Source organism: Danio rerio, chromosome 10, assembly GCF_052040795.2.
Source record: "Danio rerio strain M-AB ecotype USA chromosome 10, GRCz13ab, whole genome shotgun sequence".
Lineage (NCBI taxonomy): Eukaryota > Metazoa > Chordata > Actinopteri > Cypriniformes > Danionidae > Danio > Danio rerio.
Genome location: NC_141030.1, coordinates 34,638,695 through 34,660,628, shown reverse-complemented (window position 1 = coordinate 34,660,628; position 21,934 = coordinate 34,638,695). Strand labels below are relative to the sequence as shown.

Here is a 21,934-nt window from a genome sequence, read left to right as displayed (position 1 = left end):
TATATTGCAGATTTTTTTCCTCACCGAAGGCAGAAATTGAACTGCCCTTTTTGTTCAGTATCTGTAGTTTTGATGTGAACTACTTTAGCAGATTTATTTATGAGCATTGGGGATGCTTTATATTTCCAAGTCATTGTAATTGTTGTCTGACTTTGTGTTTTTGAGGGTGAGCAGAAGCGCTAGGTTGTTATCTACAAGTTACCTCAGGCAAAGTATTGAGCTTTTTAGGCAACAGGGACATTTCATACTACAAAAAAAAAAAAAAAAAAAAAAGAGAGAGAGAGAGAGAGAATATGAGTCATAATAATTGAAATTTGAACCTGAATTCTCTGTGACACTGCATTCACACAGAAACACATACACAGATCAATATTCAATTTTAAAAGAAGTAAGGTTTCTCTCAGAGCAGGGAGCTCTTTTGGAATTGCACTAGTGATTGCAAAAGTAGAAGACATTCAAAAACTAACTAATAAAGACATATGAGAGAAGAACAAAAGTCAGCCTTCCTTTACTTCATTCACAAAGGTCACAATGTGTGTGTTGCGTCACATGGCTTAATGAATTGCCTTTCCCTTCCAGGTTGCCTAATTAATAGCCTCAGCAAGTGGTTTAGAGAGGTAAATACTGCAGGACCGGAGCCACCAGTTTGATACTTTTATTCACAGGTGGTTGTTTGCTTTGACTTAATTAGCACACTGCCAAAATGTGTTGGCCAACCATCAAAGGGCACCCCCTGTTTGATCACAGTAAGGCCCTGAGCTGTGATTTAATTTCATAATCGACGGGAAGAAAAGAAAATATATAAATAATTATAATTTGGAGGGAATAAAGAAGAAAAAAAAACACTTTGAAAATTAGAGAAAAATATTAAGCCTTGAATTCTGAGCTTTAGTTTAAATATTAGATGATCTTGGTTTTACAGATTTTGCATAAATAGTTCAGGGTAGCATGATGTCTTTATCCCAGTAACACATTTTAATAATAATAATAATTGTTATTATTATTAGTAGTATTACCGTTATGAGTATTATAAGTCAAAAAAGCCAAAAGTCAAATTATTATCAATAATTATAATAACCATCATCATCATCATCATCATTGCTTATTTTAATGTTTAAATGTTATATGCTTTATATAATTATTTGTCATATAAATATAACATTTAAATTTGTATTTAATAGAATAAACATATATATATATATATATATATATATATATATATATATATATATATATATATATATATATATATATATATATATATATATATATTGTACATTTATGCAATGTATTTCATACATAGTATTAGTAGTAATTATGTAATAGTTATGGTTTTATGATTTTATTAAACTGATCGGCAATAATATTTATAATAATAATAATAATAATAATAATAATTTAATGATAATTTCTGTTGCTTAAGTAGCTGAAGTGCTGTTTAATACAGGACTACAGCAATAAAATACTGTTTAATAAAGCCTCAGAATAAACCAGTGACTGATATCAATTGGCAAATTTCAAAACAGATACTTAAATGAATTTGATGGCTGTGTCTCAAGTTGGACACATTTTTGAAACCTTTTTTGCACTGCTTCAAGTCCGATACCCGATTGGACTGGCTGGCGCCAACACTGCTTTAAGGCAAGCCTCCAAGGTTAGCAGAAAAAAAAAGAAAAGATTGCTGTGGTGTGCAAAGACCTGAGGCCATTTTTAATAGGTGGCAATGCAGAAGTTATTTCACTACACTGCATAAACTGCTTAAAACCTCAAAAAACTGCTTATCATTAAATTAACTGACATGCAGTCATCTGATCTTCAACATTCTTTAAAACACTCATTTTTGGAGGAATGTATTTTTGAGTTGACATCAGAAAATTGTGCCGTTTTATAAGACATTTTTACAAGTAAAGATCAGGCATAAAGCACTTGGCAGTGAGATAAAAGTGATTCTAGGTGCCGTTACAGGTTTTCAAGTGGTCACAATTCGCTGGATTAACCTCCAATCAGTTTCAAGGGATATGTTTCTAGTTAATGCCAGGTTTAGGCTAAAGTCTAGAGTTAGGGGATTTTATAACATTCTTACATCATTTATTACTTCACAGATAGTTCAGCTTGAAATCTCAATTCACTCACTATTCATTCATACAAAGATATTGTGAAGAAATCTGGAAACCTGTAACCACTAACATTAATAGTAGGATAAACAAATCCTACGGAAGTTAATAGTTACAGGTTTTCAACCTTTTCAAACTATCATATGTTTTGCTTAAAAGAAGAAAGACACTTAAACAGGTTTGTGACAAGTGAAAGGTGAGTAAATGATAACAGAACTTTGCATTTGGGTAAATTTCGAAAAGTTTTGGGTAAACTATTCTTGTAAGGCTGGGTTTTCAAACTCCAAAGGCCACTTCAGCATTATGACTAATCATAATAGGACAGTTGAAACTGTAAGACTGTAATATTCCTTAATATATTGTTGATTTTTTTATTTTTTCATTCTAGCATATAAAACTAACAAATCAATACATTTATTTGCATACATGTAAAATAGATGTTACTACTCTGGGTTATTTTAACATGATTACATTAATCAGCTTAGAAAATTCGAATTACTTCAAAATAAATAACAAAGCTGTCACATTTGAAAGAAGGGGAACTAAAAAACAAACAATTTTTAGTTGGTTCACAAAACAAACATGCATTATGAGAGATGTAGTTTATTTTTAATAAAGCAGAATGGACTAGGATACGATGATTAATGTGTACATAATGTTTAATATCATTCAGTATCGATAATTATTGACATTTTTTTCTACAATCCATTTAAATATTAGGATTTTTAAAAATGTATTTTTAACCACTTTATTTTAATTTACGAACATTACTAAGGCAAATAGTTTTAATAGTCAAAAACGAAAAATAAATTAAACAAAAATATCACGTATCATTATGAAATATCACATGATAATCAAATCTGAGCTTTCAAGTAAAGGAACAAACCATCATTATCCACATACATACTGAACATTACAAATTGTGAAGTTGAATGACTATATTACCCCAATGCTTTTTTATTTATTTATTTTTTATTTTTTAGATGGGGAACTAGTGCCTGGGATGCACAAGAAAAGAAACTTAAAAGCCACATCCTTTTGTGGTGACATCCTTACATCCTTTTTTATTTACAGCAGGGGTGTCCAAACTCGTTCCTGGAATGCCGGTGTCCTGCATAGTTTAGTTCCAACTTTCTTCAACACACCTCCCTGGAAGTTTCTAGTATATCTAGTAAGAGCTTAATGAGCTGGTTCAGGTGTGTCTAAAACTGTTTCGTTGGCCCAGCTCTGGCATGGACTTTTATTATATTGCTGGGCTTACACCAAACACAAAGCAACATGACATGTCATGAATGCTTTTTGCAAATTTCTGTTTATCTTGAATATCTTGAACTTGCACAAAAGATGAGATTAAAGTAAGTTCTGAGCGTTTACACTAAATATCCTGCGCATGTACTATAATCTACTCATATGAATACTTCAATTCGCTTTTGGTGTGAATCATAAATTCTTGCAGGCCACATAAATGATATGGCGAGCCAGAATTTGACATGTGCTTTAAGCGGTAAGTTGACTCAGAAACATCTTTCATGACAATATTAGACTGGTTAGTCACATGGTGTTTGGAGCTCAGTCGACTGGCTGAAAGTTGTGCAACAGCCACTGAGATGATACTAAATGTAAATGCAAAGCCTCCTCCAGGTATTATCTACAGTAGACGTTTTTTGGTGACATAAGAAGATTGTATTTTTTTTTTCAACCCCAATCCACATTTTCAACAAACCGCTTTGCATCTGAAAGATCAGATTTGTCTTCTTAGTCTGCTTCATGTCAGCAGTTTAAATCACACCTCCATAATAAGTCTAGTCATGTCTGTGGGATTGTAAAACTTTCCTGACAGCATATTTTCAGCGGTCACTTTATTAAAGGGATAGCTCACTCAAAAATTAACATTTACTCACTCTTAAGTGGTTATTCTTTATCCTGTTGAACACAAAACAATATATATTAAAGAAAGCTGGAACCACTGACTTCCTTAGTAGGAAAAACATACACTACCTGAATAAAGTCTTATCCAAGTTTTAGGAACAACCAATAATAACTTGATGTCTAGTTGATCATTTGGTATCAGAAGTTGCTTATGTGAAAGACAAGGGTGCTTGCTTATGTTTCTTTTACCAAAATAAAATATGATAATGGCTTGATTTTTAATTATTTAAATAAAACAGTAAGATCTGACTAAGCTAAGACAAAAGTCTTGTCTTTTAACAGAAATAATGTACATAGAATATAAAGTCATGGTGCAGTGGAAAAAATAATTAATATTGTGTATGACTCCCATGAGCTTAGAGGACTGCATCCATACATCTTTGCAATGACTCAAATAATGTATTAATGCAGTCATCTGGAATGGCAAAGTAAGTGTACTTGCAGGACTCCCAGAGTTTATCAAGATTCTTTGGATTCACCTACAATGCCTCCTCCTTAATCTTACCCCAGACATGCTTAATAATGTTCATCTCTGGGGGCTGGGTTGGCCAATCGTGGAACTTTGATATGGAGGCTGAATTATGAGACGGAGCGCTATCCTGCTGAAGATATGTAGACTTCTGTTGGCAAAAACTTTGCCAAATGATCAACTAGAAGTCAAGTCATTATTTGTCATTGAAGGTCAGTTTAGTGTAGTGAACTCACTGCCATGTTCAAGAAAGCAGGTTAAGATTATTTGAGCTTTGTCTCATGGCCTGCTGGAAGTCAAGTACATTGTGCTCATAATGGGATGGAGATGGTCAGGAACTATACTCTGGTAGGCTGCAGTGTCTAAATGATGCTCAGTTGGTACTAATGGGCCCAAAATGTGCCAAGAAAATCTCCCCCACATCATTACAACACCAGAAGTCTGAACTCTGATAAAAGGCAGGATGCTTTCATGCTGTTCATGCCAAATTTTGCATTTACACTAGCCTATACAAGATGTATTGACCCGGGGAAAAAAATAGAGCGACTGTTAGCTGACAGCTCTGATCTTAAAGATTTCTCTCTGCTCCATTCCTGTATTTAATCTGTTCCCAGGGTTTACTTAATTTTTTTTTCATGTACTGTACATGGCATACTAAAGCACAGTGTTATTTTTCTTTCTCTCGACTGCTGCTGCCAAACTTTTTTTTTTTTGTCAATTTGATTTATTTAGAACCCCATTTATGTCAGAAAAGGTCACTCTGGCCACCTTCTTTTAATCTAGGTCATGTCCATGTTGTGTGATTTATCTATGACTTGACCAAAACGTTTTTCTCACATGATGTATTCAATAGTTTTATATTGTTTACTTTAGGGGTTCCCAAAGATTTCAGCCTGTGACCACCTGAAGTAACAAATCAATGGCTCAGAGGTGGTTATAAATACACAAATGTTGCATGCAACGTCTCACACTTCAATAGGCCTATTTTAAAGATGAGTATAGTGACAAACATAAAAAAATGCAACAGCCTAAAAACCATGCAATTTTGTATAGTGATTTATTTATTTGTTTAATGCCAACATTAACCTCATCTACTAAAATGTCAACATTAACATTAACCTCATCGATTAAGTCTATTCTTGTTTTAATTTAGATTTTATTTAGAATATGTATAAATATATAATTCTGATTAGTATGTTATTCTTAGATAACAACCACTGAAAATAATAGCACAAGCTCATCCATGTGCTTTGATATTATATTTATATGGTTGTCTTGTGACTGACGTAGGTTAATGTCTGATCCATTCAGCAGTTTTTTTTTTCTGTCTGTTTTGCATTTGATTTAATGAATTTATAAATGTTACATATAGCTCAGAACAATGCTTTCTATCTAATTTTTTTCTTTTGTTGCAAGTAGATGAATAAAGTTCATCCAGGCAGTTGATTTCACAGTACAAATCCTTTTAGGCTTATACAACAGCTGCAGGTAAGCCTGTTGGGTTAATATTTGATAACAAATGTCTGGATGTACTTTATCCCTTAAGTAATTACTCCAGGGGTTGCAGTCCATTGGAACAAATATTAAAGGCGGATAGGTCCTTATTTGCAAGTTTTTTTTTTTTAAATTTATTTTTTATTTTCTTCCTTTTTTTTTTTAAGAGCCCCTATTATGCATTATTGAAGGTCATATTTTGGTTTCGGGGGTCTCTAATAAAAGTCTGATATGCATGCAAGATCAAAATATATTTTCACAGTCTTATATTATGCATTTATTTTTATCTAATTATCCCAACGACTCTCATATGATTCATTCAGTGACTCATTTGTTCCCAAACCCCCTCCATTGAGTGATTGGTCCAATAAACTAGTCTGTCGTGCTTTGGCGACTAGGTTCATTGCAAAACAGAGAGAAACGGCCACCATGGTTATGAAGTAGCACAGAATATGTGAAAGCCCAATGCAGGAGTGCAATAAAGCAATGCAGTTAAACTCGATCATATTACACTATTCTTAACTCTAACCTCAAGTAATAACAACAATTCATAAACATTCATTCAGTATAATCTACACAGTGGCAAAAGTTGAACTATTTTGAAAATTGACTGTGTAGGAGCATATGATGTTTGCCATAGTAAAGACAAATGGCAGAGGATTGTGAGTTTAGAAATGCATTTAAATTGGTACAGGAAGAAGCACGTCACATTTTCAATATGGTTTTAGATGCAATATTTGAACAGCCCCATACAGGTTTAACCTGGGAGATACAGTTCAAACACTGATCTATAATAGATATGTGATTACAAGTCGCATGGAGTCATAATAACTTACAACACACATTTTGCAAACTGCACAACACAAGGCAACAATATTAATTACATGTTATATGGTATGATCTGGAGAAAGAAGAAACTGGTCCATATGAACTGTAACAGTTACTGATGAAGTCCCTGTCAAAGTCTGACAAAGTCCCATACATAATAATCTTTGCTGCTCCTTCAATAGCATACGACCGGTAAATCTTGGTTTGTAGCATAGGTTATTGTATCAAAAATCTGAAAAATGACAGGAACAAGCACAGCGCTGGGTTGGCTATATTGTGATATTGTAAAAAAAAAAAATTCTTTATTCCCACCGCTGAATCTCTATTTGCCAGTGATCATCACCTTCTTTTCATGATCAGTCCAGTGATCCATACTAATGTCTGAAGGGAAAGGCGTGTTCATGTTTTACCAGATCCAGCACTTCATATTTGGTGATGTACCGTATTGAGGTCGACACGTTCATGCAAAGATCCAAACCCAACACAATTTATTTATTTGACTCTGAGTCGACTATTTAGATCAGGGGTGTCCAAACTCAGTCCTGGAGGACCAGTGTCCTGAAGGGTTGAGCTCCAACCCTAATCAAACACACCTGAAGCAGCTAATCCAACTCTTACTTGAAATACTAGAAACATTCTGGCAGGTGTGTTGAAGCAAGTTGGAGCTAAACTCAGCAGGACACCGGCCCTCCATGACCGAGTTTGGACACCCCTGATTTAGATAAATAATCAATAGTTTTAAACAGGGTGCACTTACAGATTTAAACCTCAGCTGGATGTTTTCATTCACTTGGAGCTTTTACACACAGCATGGAAGGTAATTTTCAAAAACCCATAATAGGGGCTCTTAAATATAAGTACTATTTGTATTAAATATTTTGTTAGTTATAAACATGGTCATTCTAATTGTTTTTTTTTTTTTTTTTTGGTTCATCCCCAAGCAACCCCCTTCCCCCACTCTTACCCTCCAGGGAGTCACACTGTATAGGCTTGAGGCTTGCATTGACGGGCAAAAATCTGATCTTTCCCCTTGCACTTCAGATGCAAATGCACAAATCCAATTTGTAATGAATTTATTTCACATATGAACGAGGCCTGAAACTGATCTGGTTATGTTGGAATCATTGATAGTTTTATTCAGCTTACACACACATGGGCCATATCCAATATGTGCCACATGGGAGGAAAGAAAAACAGTTCTTAAATCACCATTTACCAAAAACACCATTGTCCCCCATTCTAATGCTCGGTGTGACATTCTGCATGTCTCCTTGACCACATATACCTGCCTAAATGGATAGAGTTGCTGTTTGATTAGATGTTTGCTCCGAGTTGTTGAACAGGAGTGTCTATTAAGTGGCTGGTGAGTGTGTTTACCCTGTGTGCATCTCTGAATAATTTAGCCAACCTTTAAGCATCCTAAAAAAGCAGCATTTTCCTATGCTAAGAATTCTGTAGAAAAATGTCATCAGTCATAACATTATCAAATATTATTTTATTTATTTATTTTTTTTGCGGTCTGGAATACTTGATTTTGATTGGTCAGTCACAACTTTCCATGACATGTTATTTTCAGATAACAACCACTAAAACTAACAACACAGGTGCATCCATGTGCTTTGAACCATCAGGACTGTCATTTAATAAGTTCACATTTCTATCTTTTGTATATGTTGTCTGTCATGCTACTATTTTTTGACTGTTTGGCACCATCTTATGACATAATTCCTTTGTGTCAAAACAGTGGTAAAAGGAGTGTGGTACTTTACAAAAGGAATATTGATATTAATCAAACATATTATACAGTTGTCTGAAATACTTGATTCTGATTGGTCAGGCACAACTTTCAGGGTATGTTCTTCTTAAACAGCAACCCCTTAATCTAATAGCACAGGCACATTTGTGTGCTTTGAATCATCAGGACCGTCAGTTAATATATTCACATTTCTATCTACTGTATATGGTTGTCTGTCACGTTACAGTGTTTTTGAATGTTTGGCGCCATCTTGTGACTGAAGTAGGGGACGAGGCTTTCTTTTTCAGCATTATTCCTTTGTGTCAAAACGATGAAAGGGGTGTGGTTAAATATATTGTGGCTGAAGCCATCAAACTGACGTGAACTAATTAAATCTATTATACAGCCGTCTGAAATACTTGATTCTGATTGGTCAGTCACACCATTCCAAGGTATGTTATTCTCGGATAACAACCACTGAAACTAATAGCACTGGCACATCCGTAAGCTTTGAATCATCAGGACCATCATTTAATACGTTCACATTTCTATCTACTGTGTATGGTTGCCTGTCACGCTACTTTTTTTTGACTGTTTGGTGCCATCTTGTGACTGAAGTGGGGGCGAGGCTGGCTGGAATACTTGATTCTGATTGGTCTGTCCCAACGTTCCATGGTATGCTATTATCAGATCATCAAACTGGCGTCAACAGAGAAGAATCATCACTCTAAATGGCCAGACTTTGATTGAAGATGATCAAAACAGTGTATTAACTTGCACAGATTAATTGTTCACCCCAAAAAAGTGACAATATGCGCTAGTGAAATAAACACTGTAAATATGAATTCCACACACACTTCAAACTTTGATAGCCTCCATTAAAGTGTCCTTTTGGGAGTAGTACATCATCCCGGTTGTAACTTTCAGACCAGTGAGATTGTTCCTCCACCCACAGAAACAATAGATTTATTATCAGCTGTAAACAATATAAGTAATTCATTATGATTGACAGCTCAGTGCTTCTGGAAACTCGTGTTTGCTCCCTCAGCCTTTGGAGGCATAATGAGCCTTGAAATAACATCTTTCAGGCACTCGGCAACATCTTACAGAATCACTTCGATGGAGGCTGATGGTAATATATTTATGGAGTAAACAAAATGCAGATTACTGCTTCACAACAATATCAAAGTCTGCAATAGTGCAGATGAGGAGCTTCATATACTCTGTGATGCAATGGACATGCTTGGCTATGACCAGAAGTAGTAGTAGTCTAAACTTTCTCAAAAGTTTGAATCGTTTATTGATCAAACGACTTCTCAATGACACTGTAAACTATGCTAAATATCGTGCGGCTGCTGCAGGGCGTCTTTTTACATTTTTTTGATTCTCGATTAATGGATCTATTAATCAAACTGGCAGCTAAAGGACACATGCGTTCTCACTGTTCCAGTTTCCACTTGGTTTCACGACAAGGTTTTCTCTTTTTTTTTTCTTCATCAGCTGCAGTGAAGAGGAGTACATTATAAGAAAGTGTGCAGGAGTTTATGGAAGCACAGCCCACCCCACCAAAACAAAGAGATTGTGATCACTTGCGATTTAAAGATGTTCAATTAATCAGAGAGACCACCTAGTAATTAATAAAACTATGTATTTAAGTAGGCAGTAGATTTTCATGAACTGAGATTATAACTGTGATTTCTCTGGAATCACATGTTTGTTTGCCAGAAGTTACATTTATTTATTTTTTTTTCTTTTTCTTCTTCTTCTTCTTCTTCCTCTTCTTCTTCTTCTTCTTCTTCTTCTTCTTCTTCTACTTCTTCTTCTTCCTCTTCTTCTTTTTCTTCCTCTTCTTCTTTTTCTTCCTCTTCTTCTTTTTCTTCTTCTTCCTCTTCTTCTTCTTCTTCTTCTTCTTCTTCTTCTTCTTCTTCTTCTTCTTCTACTTCTTCTTCTTCCTCTTCTTCTTTTTCTTCCTCTTCTTCTTTTTCTTCTTCTTCTTCTTCTTCTTCTTCTTCTTCCTCTTCTTCTTCTTCTTCTTCTTCTTCTTCTTCTTCTTCTTCTTCTTCTTCATCTTCTTCCTCTTCTTCTTTTTCTTTTTCTTCTTCTTCTTCTTCTTCTTCTTCTTCTTCTTCTTCTTCTTATCGTTGTTATTGTTATCATTATTATTTTGTAATATCTATGTTTATATATTTCTTCCTTACTCTTGGAAATGGCTCCAATATTTGAAGCACTGCTAACTGTAACTATGAACTTGATTTAAAGGCTGTATCAATATATATTGATCATCATCAGTGAACTGGTGCCACAAGTAAAATATAACAAATTTTGTTAATAGAATAATGCTAGAGGGCAAATTTGATTATTTCAGTGGTTTTAATGATGGGATCAGTATCTTATTTCATCTTTCATCAACTTTTATCAAGTGTATTGTTACTATCAAACCCTCACTTGCTAATGTGTTCTAACAATATGTTCTAACGCCATTTATATTACAGTTTGTGCTGAAAATCTGTAACAATTTGCTGTATATATTTGTATATTTGATTTTTTGTTTGCATTTTAATTTTATTATTTTGAAATTACGTCTGTAATTTCTAAGATAAGGTAACCATAAACACAATAAGGCTTCAATATTGTGTCGTTTTCTGTAATAAACCCATTTAATTTAATTAAATTTTTATTTATTTAATTTATTTTTTTAATAATTTAATTTAATGAAATTTAATATAATTTAATATTATGTTGTAATATATTATATTGTTATTTTATTTTTTATTCTATTTTATTTCATATTATATATATATATATATATATATATATATATATATATATATATATATATATATATATATATATATATAAATTTATATTATAAAATTATATATAATTTAAAATTTTATTACATTAATTCAATTATAGTTTGTTATATTATGTTATATTATATTTTATTTTATAAAATAAACATAAAATGAAATATATTTTATTTTATTTTAAATATTTAAAAAATAATATCTTAATCATGCACCTTTGACATTTCTCACATATCTTTATTTTCCCCCATTTGTGATGCATTTGCTTTTGTATGCGTCCCAAATGTATGCTCTTGGTATTATGCGAGGACAATCTCTGGAGTAGTTGGTATGCTCTGAGAGTGTTGTCTAATGCCCCTGTTCCGCCGGGCTGTCATTTAAAATAATGTTTGTGTGACCTTGCCAGAGGTGGTGAGTGCCCCATGACAGATTCATTCCTTCCTTTCCTCGCACTCCACTCACCATGTGCATGTATGTTTTATGCGCACATAAGTGGCAATTCGGTAAGCTCAGCAAAAAAAAAAAAATACAGTATATATATATATTGCAGATAACATCACCCACCCTCATACCTTACCATATAGACAGATAAAACATTTGTTCACTCATCCTTGCACATGCCATCCTGGCCCGGAGGAAAGGGGGGATGGAGACGCAGCAGACTGGCTTACCGCAGAGCCCAGTGTCCATATGCCATTGCCAAAAGTCCTGTGCCCTTCAAGAGTGCCACGGGTTGTTGAGCTCTGGTCATTTGGTGCCCACTCTAGTTGGTTGGCCACAGCTTGGGCCAGACACTTTCTGCTCATATGGAGGTTAAAACAATTTTGAAGGATTGTTTGCAGATAAAGCGCACAGTGTGTGGCTTCCTGTTGTCTGTGGTTTTGGCTTTGCCGGATTTTCACAAGTTTAGCTCCATGCAGATAAGCTGATTCAGTGGAAGGAAGCTGGATTGATGGTGGGAGAGCAGTGGTGGTCCAGCAGGGGACCAGAACTCACTAGAGAGCTGCAGGATTGAACGACTCATAATATTGTTATCAGTCATTTATAAGGTTTCATGAAGGTATGTGATGTCGAACATAAGTCGTGCACTTTATTTATACTGAATTGTTTTTTGGGTTGAGAAGGAATGTGGAAACATTCTTGAGGTAAAAAAATAACTTTAAATTTTTACATTGCTGTATAATTCATAAGATGCAGCAAAAATCTGTAATAAGTTAGTATTGTTTGTTTGGTAATTCTACAGACACAATCTGTAAAAATGCTCCCTTCCACACAATTTCATCATGTTGTTCAAATGCAAATCAATTAAGTTAGCTTAATTGTTTATACAAATTTAAGTTGACTAAACATGAAAGAGTTAATTCGTCCCTCCCAAAAATATTCAAGTATTTGTGTTGATTCAGCTCATTTAAAAAAAAGTAGCTTGAACAATCAGCAAAAATAACTGTTAGTGCACACACATTGTAAAAATGCTTGTTTCCACACAGTTCCTTCACGTTGTCCGAACACAAATTAAGTTAACTTAATTGTTTCCACAAATTTAAGTACATCGACCATAAACAATTTTGACTTCCAAAAACTCAAGAAATGAATTGATTCAGCTCATATTAAATAAGAAGTTTACTTAAGAACAAGCAGCAAAACATATTAAGTGCGTGTACACACACACACACACACACACACTGTATATATTTGTATATATGTATATTTGTAGTTGACAAATAGAAAAAAAAAAAAAAAAAAAATATATATATATATATATATATATATATATATATATATATATATATATATATATATATATATATATATATATATTTCTGTTGTCTGTAGTGTGATGTTTGATTAATAATAATAGTAATAATAATAATATGGGTCAATAATTGTTCTATCACTTTTTTATACCTTTTTTATTTATTTTTTGCTTGACAGCAAAAAAAGCAAATAAAAAAAAAGCAATTTGGGAGCAATTTATCTTTGTTGGATTTGACTCTTATCTTCAAGTAATTCTATTTATTTAAGCATTTTCTTTCTTCATGACTTAACATTCATTTATTTTCTTTTTGGCTTAGACCTTATTTTAATCTGGGGTCGTCTCAGCGGAATGAACTGCCAACTTATCCAGCGTATGTTTTACATATGCCCTTTCAGTGACAACCCAACACTGGGAAACACCCATACACTCTCTTTCACACACATTGGCCAATTTAGCTTATTCAATTCACCTACAGCGCAAGTCTTTTGACTGTGGGGGAAACTGGAGCACCCAGAGGAAACCCATGCCAACACAGCAAAAACATGAAAACTCCATTCAAGCCCCAGCCCAGCCCCAGCTGTGAGGCGATCATGCTACCCAATGTGCCACCGTGATCCCCTTAAGTCTTATCAGATTTGGAAACATTCTACAAAAAGGTGTGTGACACTTAAGGGCAACAAAACATTACAATATTATAGTGGTACCAAAATAAATATTTTTTGTTTAGAACTTTTGAGATAAAAACCAAACAGGTGCACATCATGGGCTGTAGGGGGCTTTAGTCACATGACCTTGAACAGGGTCCTTTTACTAATTCAAGTTTTCAGATTAAATTTAATTTGCCCATTTAAAATGGAAGAGTGACACCAGAGGACATGGTTTCAGTTAAAAAAAGTTTCTATGATTTAGAAGTACATGGATGAATAAAGATTGTAATTTACTAAAATAGCAACTTGTAATTTTTTGAAGATTTTACTTTATTATTTATTTATTTATTGTAGAAGCTTTAATTTATTAAGTTTATATGGGACTGTCACACCATAGGACAGATTTCAGATTTGGCTCAAAAATGTAAAATAAAAAGAAGAAATAACTAAGCCGTTTTTATAACAAGAGGTCCATGAAAGACTGTCTTTTACAATTTACGGCATATGAAATAATTAAAATATTAATTATATTCATTTTTGTCATATGTGACATTGAAAATGCAACATCATGTCATCAACCCAATCTATACAGTGCCTCTAGGAAAATCATCATACCCCTTTAAAATAATTACTTTGCCATACAGCCCAAAATCAAATCATATTCCAGATAACCTTTCCAGCCTTTGAAATGTTTTGAAGCCTTCTCGTAACCTGTGTGTTTCTACAACTTTATCTGGAAGTTCTTTTAAAAGCAGGGTGTAGTAAAGGTAAAGTAAAAACTTCACAGCCTACACTAAAAAAAAATGTAGGGTTTCACACAATTCATTCATGTTGTCCCAACACAAATTAAGTTAACTTAACACTTTTAACAAATTTATTTGGATTGAACATAAAAAAATTAAGTTGTCCCAATGAAATGTCAAAAACTGTTGTTTCAGCTCATTTTAAATAAATAGTTTGAACAAGCAAAGAGTGTATTTTGAGTGTATGATCATTTTCAACAGGCACTGTATATATATTGATATATAATAGACGTAGTATGGTTAATACTTTGTCGTACATTGATAAAAATAGAAAATATATACATTATATTGTATTATATTGGCTGAATTTAAACAAACAAATTTAAGTTAGTAATGTTGAACTTCATTTGTTTGTTTAAATTCAGCCCATATCAATTGTTTGCAATCACTGACGTAAAAAAAAAAAAAAAGTAAATCCAATGATTTTTATTTTTGTTTACAGCAGGATTTGAACATTATTAAAATAATTATACTTAACACTTAAAATGTTTAAAGTTTGTATTGAAGAACACTGTACACTCAAAATAAGTTGTGGTTGGATTTTTTGCTTATTTGTAATAAAACTAATAATAATAAAAAAAGCAGCCTATAAATAAAAAAATAGTCTGTTAATAATTACTTTTAGTATTATAATGAAACCTATTGATAGTATGTGTGTATGCAAGTTTTTTTATATATATCTGTTTTATACTCCAATATATAATCTTGTTTTTATAAACTGTGTACTGTAATAAGGGGTTAGATAGCTGCTGGTTTGAGTCCCGGCTGGGTCAGTTGGCATTTCTGTGTGGAGTTTGCATGTTCTTGCTTGTTTTAAAGTATATATTTATTTATTTAAATGTGTATTTTATATTTTTTCCCAATTAAAATGATGTTTGCAGTGTACATTCATTTGAATTATGAGATTAAAACATGATTTAGGTCAGAACTGAAGGCTGGCAGGGGATGATAGGTCACTGGCACTGGAAGAAAGAAGCCAGCGGTTGCCAGATTAAATACTTGCATGTGGCCTGCAAATGCTTGAAATGGATATTTCACCCATAAAGGTCGAGGAAAAGTCTTTCTGTAAGTTCCGTCAGAAGTCTAAACCGCACCGTTATAGACATGCTGATTAAAATCATTACATGGACACGAACACCGTGAAAGTCACCTTGTTGTTTGCTGATGTGTTTATTTCTCCTGGCAGATTTCAATAAAATTCATTATCGCGTTTTTGCCGCCGTCAATTTATTTTCATATCAAGGGCTGTTAAATTTGATGTTGAATTAATGTGTATGTCTAGTTAATGCTTACAAGCTGTTCAGACAGAACACCCTGGGGCTCTCATTAGCTTCACCTTTTCCATATGTTAGCAAAATCTACAGCTGATCGCTTAATGGCATCAGAATTTGTTTGTCACTTCATTTGCAGTTGGGCGCCTTTTTGGATCAGCCTTGTAAGTTAATTAAAAACGCAATCCATACGCACATCACAAGTTTTCACATTTCTGGACTCCGTTAGTTTGATATTTGTTTTGACAATTTTAAGTGGTTTGGAACTGATACTATTTGCTTGCCAAATCAGTTAAAAGTTTACAATACTGGCAAAAGGAAGTTTGTCAAATTGGATAAGATAACATTGTTGGTTATTAATAAAATAATAGAATTATTAAGCAATTATATAAGTAATATTAAGCCATATATAATGTAAGCAACAAAAAATGTATTGCTTAAAATATTAATATATTTATATTTATAATATATTTATAATATATTGATATATATGTATATCTTAATTTGTTATTATGTTTATGATTTCATAAGGTTTTAAACATGAGAAGGCCCACACACGGAATTCACAGATTTCTGAACATGTTTGGCCTTTCATTGAGTCTTATTTATTTACTTGTGTGAATGTGCGTCAAATTTATATTATTTTTTTATTAATTTCAATAATGTTATTGACTAATATGAAAAATTTAATAGGATTTATATACAATACAGTTTATATAGTACTATTTTCTGTAATTTAGTAGATATATGATAGACTTGCTTTGTTTGCCAAATACGTGGATTTAATTGAATTTTCATTGTAAACATTAAATAAATGTTTAAAAAGGTATTCTTTTTTTATTTCATATATTACGTTTTTAGAGATGATTCTCCCAAAATTAATTAATTTATTAATTTTCCTTTAGCTTAGTCCCTTTGTTCATCAAAAGTCACCACAATGGAATGAACCACCAACTTATCCGGCATTTGTTTTACACAGCAGCTGCCCTTTTAGCTAGAACCAAGTACTGGGAAACATCTATACACACTCATTCACACACATACACTATGGCCAATTTAGTTTATTCAATTCACCTGTTGTACATGTCTTTGGACTGTGGAGGAACCAGAGCACCCAGAGGAAATGCATGCCAACACAGGGAGAACATGCAAACTCCACACAGAATCTCCAACTGACCCAGTTGGGACTCGAACCAGCGACCATCTTGCTGCAAGGTGACAGTGCTAACCAACTCCCAAAATTATTCCGCATACATTTTTTAAATTTTTTTTTTTTTCCAAAATTCTGTGCAAAAATAGTAAAAAAAATAGTAAATTCCATACACGTGTGTGGAATTTTGTATTTACTTTTTGAAAGGTAATACATGTATTTATTAATATTTTATTATTATTATTCCTTTATTTAGCCATGAAGTCACATTGAGCTTTTACTATGCCTTTTTCCAGTAACACCTGGCATCTCTTCCTCATAGGTGGGTTACACAGTTAGCTAGATTTGGTTATTGACGATTTGACATGATCCAGGGTCGTTTAGTTCTTCAAAACTCATCTAAGAGTTGTTGTTATAGCAACAGTTCTGGTAGCTCAAACCTGGTTGGGAGCTGGCTCATTCATATAAACAGGATTAGATCGGGTCAATTCAAGCCAAAAGATAATACTGAAAGTATGTACCAAATGCTGATATTTTCTTAGTTAAAAAAGTACAAAAAAACAAACAAACAATATATATATATATATATATATATATATATATATATATATATATATATATATATATATATAAATTTATGCAATCATACACATGTTTTGACCACTAATATGCCGGTGATTTGATGCTTTGCAAAAGTTGCAGACACCTTTACCGATATAAAAATGCTTTTTTGATGAAAATTAATTTATACAGTTATTGCTTATGCTAATTAAAAAAAAAAATGTAGATGTAGAACTAAATGCATTGATATGCATTGAAATACATGATAAATACTCTGGACACATAAAAGTGTAAAGCCTGCAGCTCATAACAAATGTGGAAAGTTATTGCGTATCATATTTAACAAACCGTTTACTACGAATTTTATGTAATTTTGCTCACATGGATAATTGCTGTGCTGTCAGCCAAACATTGCATTGCTGATCCTGATTTCGAGGATCGATAGATCTGTCCTTCACAACATATGCAGCAATCTCAGATCAGTTTATTCAGACATTTTCATCTGATTTGCGAACTTGTTTGAAGAATCAAATTAGCCAGAGATGACTTATCAAGATTAAAAGATCCAGTCAAATCATCTTAGATCATTTAAGGGAGGTAAGAAGAACAGACCCCTGGACTAGACGGCAGCACATGATTGTTGCATAAATGAATCACAAAGATAATGTATAGCAGATTATACATCTTCAGATCCTAAGTCATAATTTTTAATTACATTGTGAAAAACAAATACATCCACAACCAAATCTAAGGGACATTGAAAGACAAAGCTCTTTACCCATTTCTGTTACCCTGGGAAATATCAACCAAAAGCATGCATTTATTATTTTATTAAAAAAAAAAAAAAAAACATGCTAACATCAGAACTTATATCAACATTTTAATTGAATATGTTAATTGCTTGATCAGCTTTGAATCAACTCATATTAACCGAAACGCATGCCAGATTATTATGTAATACGTAAACATGTCACGCAGTCACCAAATCTCTCTATATTTTGGACACTAGCCCATTGTCCAACCAATCAGTTTTTGTTTTCAGACTGCAGCCTCTTTAGTGTTGCAGCTTTCTTGCTCAATCCAAATGATGTTTTTAATGGGGTCTTTTCTTTCAGCATCAAGTGAGCTGATAACTTTCCCAAATTAATTGGAGAAAAATAGCAGTCAATTCTATTACCCAGACCCATTATATATACTTTTCTGTATAGCCTCCTGCCAATTTGACCGAATGGCTGAGCAGCTCTAAAATTTCCCACATACTTCCTACATCCCTGAGCCATTCCTTTCACACCAGTCTGAATTTTTCATTTGGTAGTTAAGTATTTTTTTTTAATTCGCCAGCAAAATTTGGTCCACATGCCTGTGTTAGTGGAAGTAGCTTATAGGGAACAGATATTCAGTTCTCCTCTGAAATAACCAGACTGGATTTTAGTCTAACCATATTTGTTAAATGTTCCTTATAAAGCTTGGTAGACATTTTTTAAAGATTTTTTTTATTATACTGGCTGGGACACTTCCTGAGAGCAATCAATAATTGAAGTGGTTATAAAAAAAGACAAAAAGGAAATGGGGTCAGAGCTGTGAAATATTGACATTGGGATGTTTTGTTATTCTGAGGTATATTTTGTGAAAGCAGTGGACATACAGTGAAGATAAAAATTAGGGAAATGTCGACATTTTGAGGTCTCTGCTTAGTTATTTTGATGTTTATCAAACAGGAGTAAAATAGTTATTAAACATATTTAATATGTTTAGTTTTTAAGCATATTTTATGAGTTATATGTGCAATTCTAGTATTGCATGTATATTTTTCCATCTATAAACTTTCTATTTTTTTTTTTAACAAAACTTTAATTAATTAATTTTTATTGATTAAACACATTACACAAAGTTGTCTTTATAAACAATATCTATAATCATATTTAGGGACATTTTATCTGGAAAATGTTAACTTATAGACTGTCTATTGGATGTTTGTTTGCAGTCTGCCCTGACCTTTGCCAGCTCAATTGCATTAGGCTTTGTGGATTATATATTTTGTTACCGTTTGCTCCGTTGATGGGTTCCGTTGACCCATCTAAAGCTGCATTTGGATCTTTACCCCATTGTCAACGCACATTCATAACCCAATTTAGGGTTGTCAAAATTAATTGTTTCTTCCATGCACCACGATGCAGATGCAAATGCAAATGCTTCAAGCCAAAAAAAAAAAAAAAAAATAGATGAATGTGCAAAATTCACTGCGTGTTCATCTGCTGGGACAATCTTTCACTAACACTGAAGTACAGTATTACTCAGGAGCCACTGTTTTATTGCTAAGGATAATATGAAAGCTGTTCACTCTTCTCTTTATAATAATAATAATAATTATTATTACTTTTTGATAATAGTTTTTTTTTTCTTGATTAAAACATTGTTTTTGTTTTTCACTCTAATTTTTGTTCTTTCCTTGTTTCCCATTTTCTCTTTCCCTTTTTTTCTCACTTAGTTTTTTTCCCTTCTGGCTAATTTTCATGTCCTTTTTTGCAAATACAGTTAAAGTCAGAATTATTAGTCCTCCTCAATTATTAGCCCCCTTGTATATATTTTCCCCAATTGTTAAATGGAAAGAAAAATTACAATATGGGCCCTATTTTATTGATCTAGGTGCAAAGTCTAAAGTGCATGGCCCAAAAACGGGTTATGTCCGAATCCACTTTTGCTATTTTAAGAATGGAAAAATAAGTTTTGCGCCCCAGCGCATGGTCTAACAGGGTTGTGCTTATTCTCTTAATGAGTTAAGGGTGTGTTTTGAGCATAACGTGCATTAAACCAGAGTCTTGTCTCCCATTCCCTGGGAGTCTGCTTTGGGCTATGGCTGAATAACTGAATGCTTCACTAGCGAGACAACAGTTTAATAATGTGCAGCGTGAGGTTAAAGAACGAGCCTCCTCCATCCGGCCTCTTTACTTTCTTTTTACTTTACTTTTACTCTTTACTTTGCTCCTGTATTTTACGGTGTTGTATGCTTTCCACTTAAGACATCCATTAGCCTACATATTTACATTCATTTGCTAAGCACAAAGATTTGTTTCAAAAGTATTTCTAAATTCAGTTCTAGTTTCCAGCAAACAAATAAATAAAGATTAATTAACAAAGTGTGGTCAAAAAACTTCTAACGTTCTATCCAAACACGTCCTATTTTTAGGCCCCATATGGTTATGCAGACATCTCCAAAACCCGACAGGTGGACGAATCTAAACTTGTTTTTATTAAAACAAATATAATAAATAATGATAATAATAACATTAGTGCGAAGCAGTGGCGAAGTAGGTAGTGCTGTTGCCTCACAGCAAGAAGGTTGCTGTTTTTCGTCTCAGTTGGCGTTTCTATGTAGAGTTTGCATGTTCTCCCTGCGTTCGCGTAGGTTTCCTCCGGGTGCTCCGGTTTCCCCCATAGTCTAAAGACATGCGGTACAGGTGAATTGGGTAGGCTAAATTGTCTATAGTGTATGTGTGTGTGTGTGAATGAGTTTTTGTGGATGTTTCTCAGAGATGGGTTGCGGCTGGAAGGGCATCCGCTGTGGCGACCCTAGATTAATAAAGGGACTAAGCCGACAAGAAAATGATTGAATGAATGAATAACATTAAACAAATGCAAATTGTCATGAATAAACTGAAAATGCCCCCTTATGCGAAGAAGGCACAAAGGCAGTTGTTTTTATATTTATGCAGAAAATAATTTTTTTTTGTAACATTTTATTTTAGATTTTTTTTTTTCATATGTTAAGATATTTGTATATTGCTGTACATTCCGTGTGTATTAAGCAATGTGTACGTGTTTTGGATCTGCATAGGTGCATAACTAACGCACTCTGTGCCACACTTTAGACAAAAAAGGTTTTATTTGGTCAATGACAGAGTCTATTTCTGTTACTCAAAATAGCAGCTTAAAGTAACATTTAAAGGCTTAACTAGGTTAATTTGGTTAATTAGGCAAGTTAGGTTAATTAGGCAAGTTATTGTATAAAGATGGTCAAAAAATCCCAGAAGGGCTAATAATGTTGACTTCCGCTGTAAATGGCCGTCTCAACAACAAGCATCAAGCAGAACTCTTGTTTTGTTTCTCTAAGTGAATGGAAGCATGTTCTCTAGTCTTACTATTGCTTGCCCTGTTAACTGAATAAAAGCAGAAGAGAGGTCAGTTTTTGCCCAATCAGTGAGTGCAGCCGATTCTTTATTCCTACAGCTGTCAGTTCACATTTAGTGTTTGGGGGCTCTTGGGTATTCTGTCAGAGAGATACACAAAAGGCCCTTGTGATTGGACGAAAGCTATTTTTCCAGGGCACTCTGCACAACATTTGATGTCATCGTCCTAAAAAGGAACATCTT

At 33.4% G+C, this 21,934-nt stretch overlaps 2 protein-coding genes across 4 annotated transcripts in view; one reads left to right on the top strand and one right to left on the bottom strand.

Moving 5' to 3' along the window:
* The window catches only part of opcml (opioid binding protein/cell adhesion molecule-like), a 375,490-nt gene that overhangs the window by 67,087 nt on the left and 286,469 nt on the right, over positions 1 to 21,934 (top strand). The gene's annotated exons all lie outside the window — the stretch shown is intronic.
* LOC147842129 (uncharacterized) overlaps positions 1 to 21,934 on the bottom strand; it is a 183,112-nt gene that overhangs the window by 14,636 nt on the left and 146,542 nt on the right. The window lies entirely within an intron of this gene.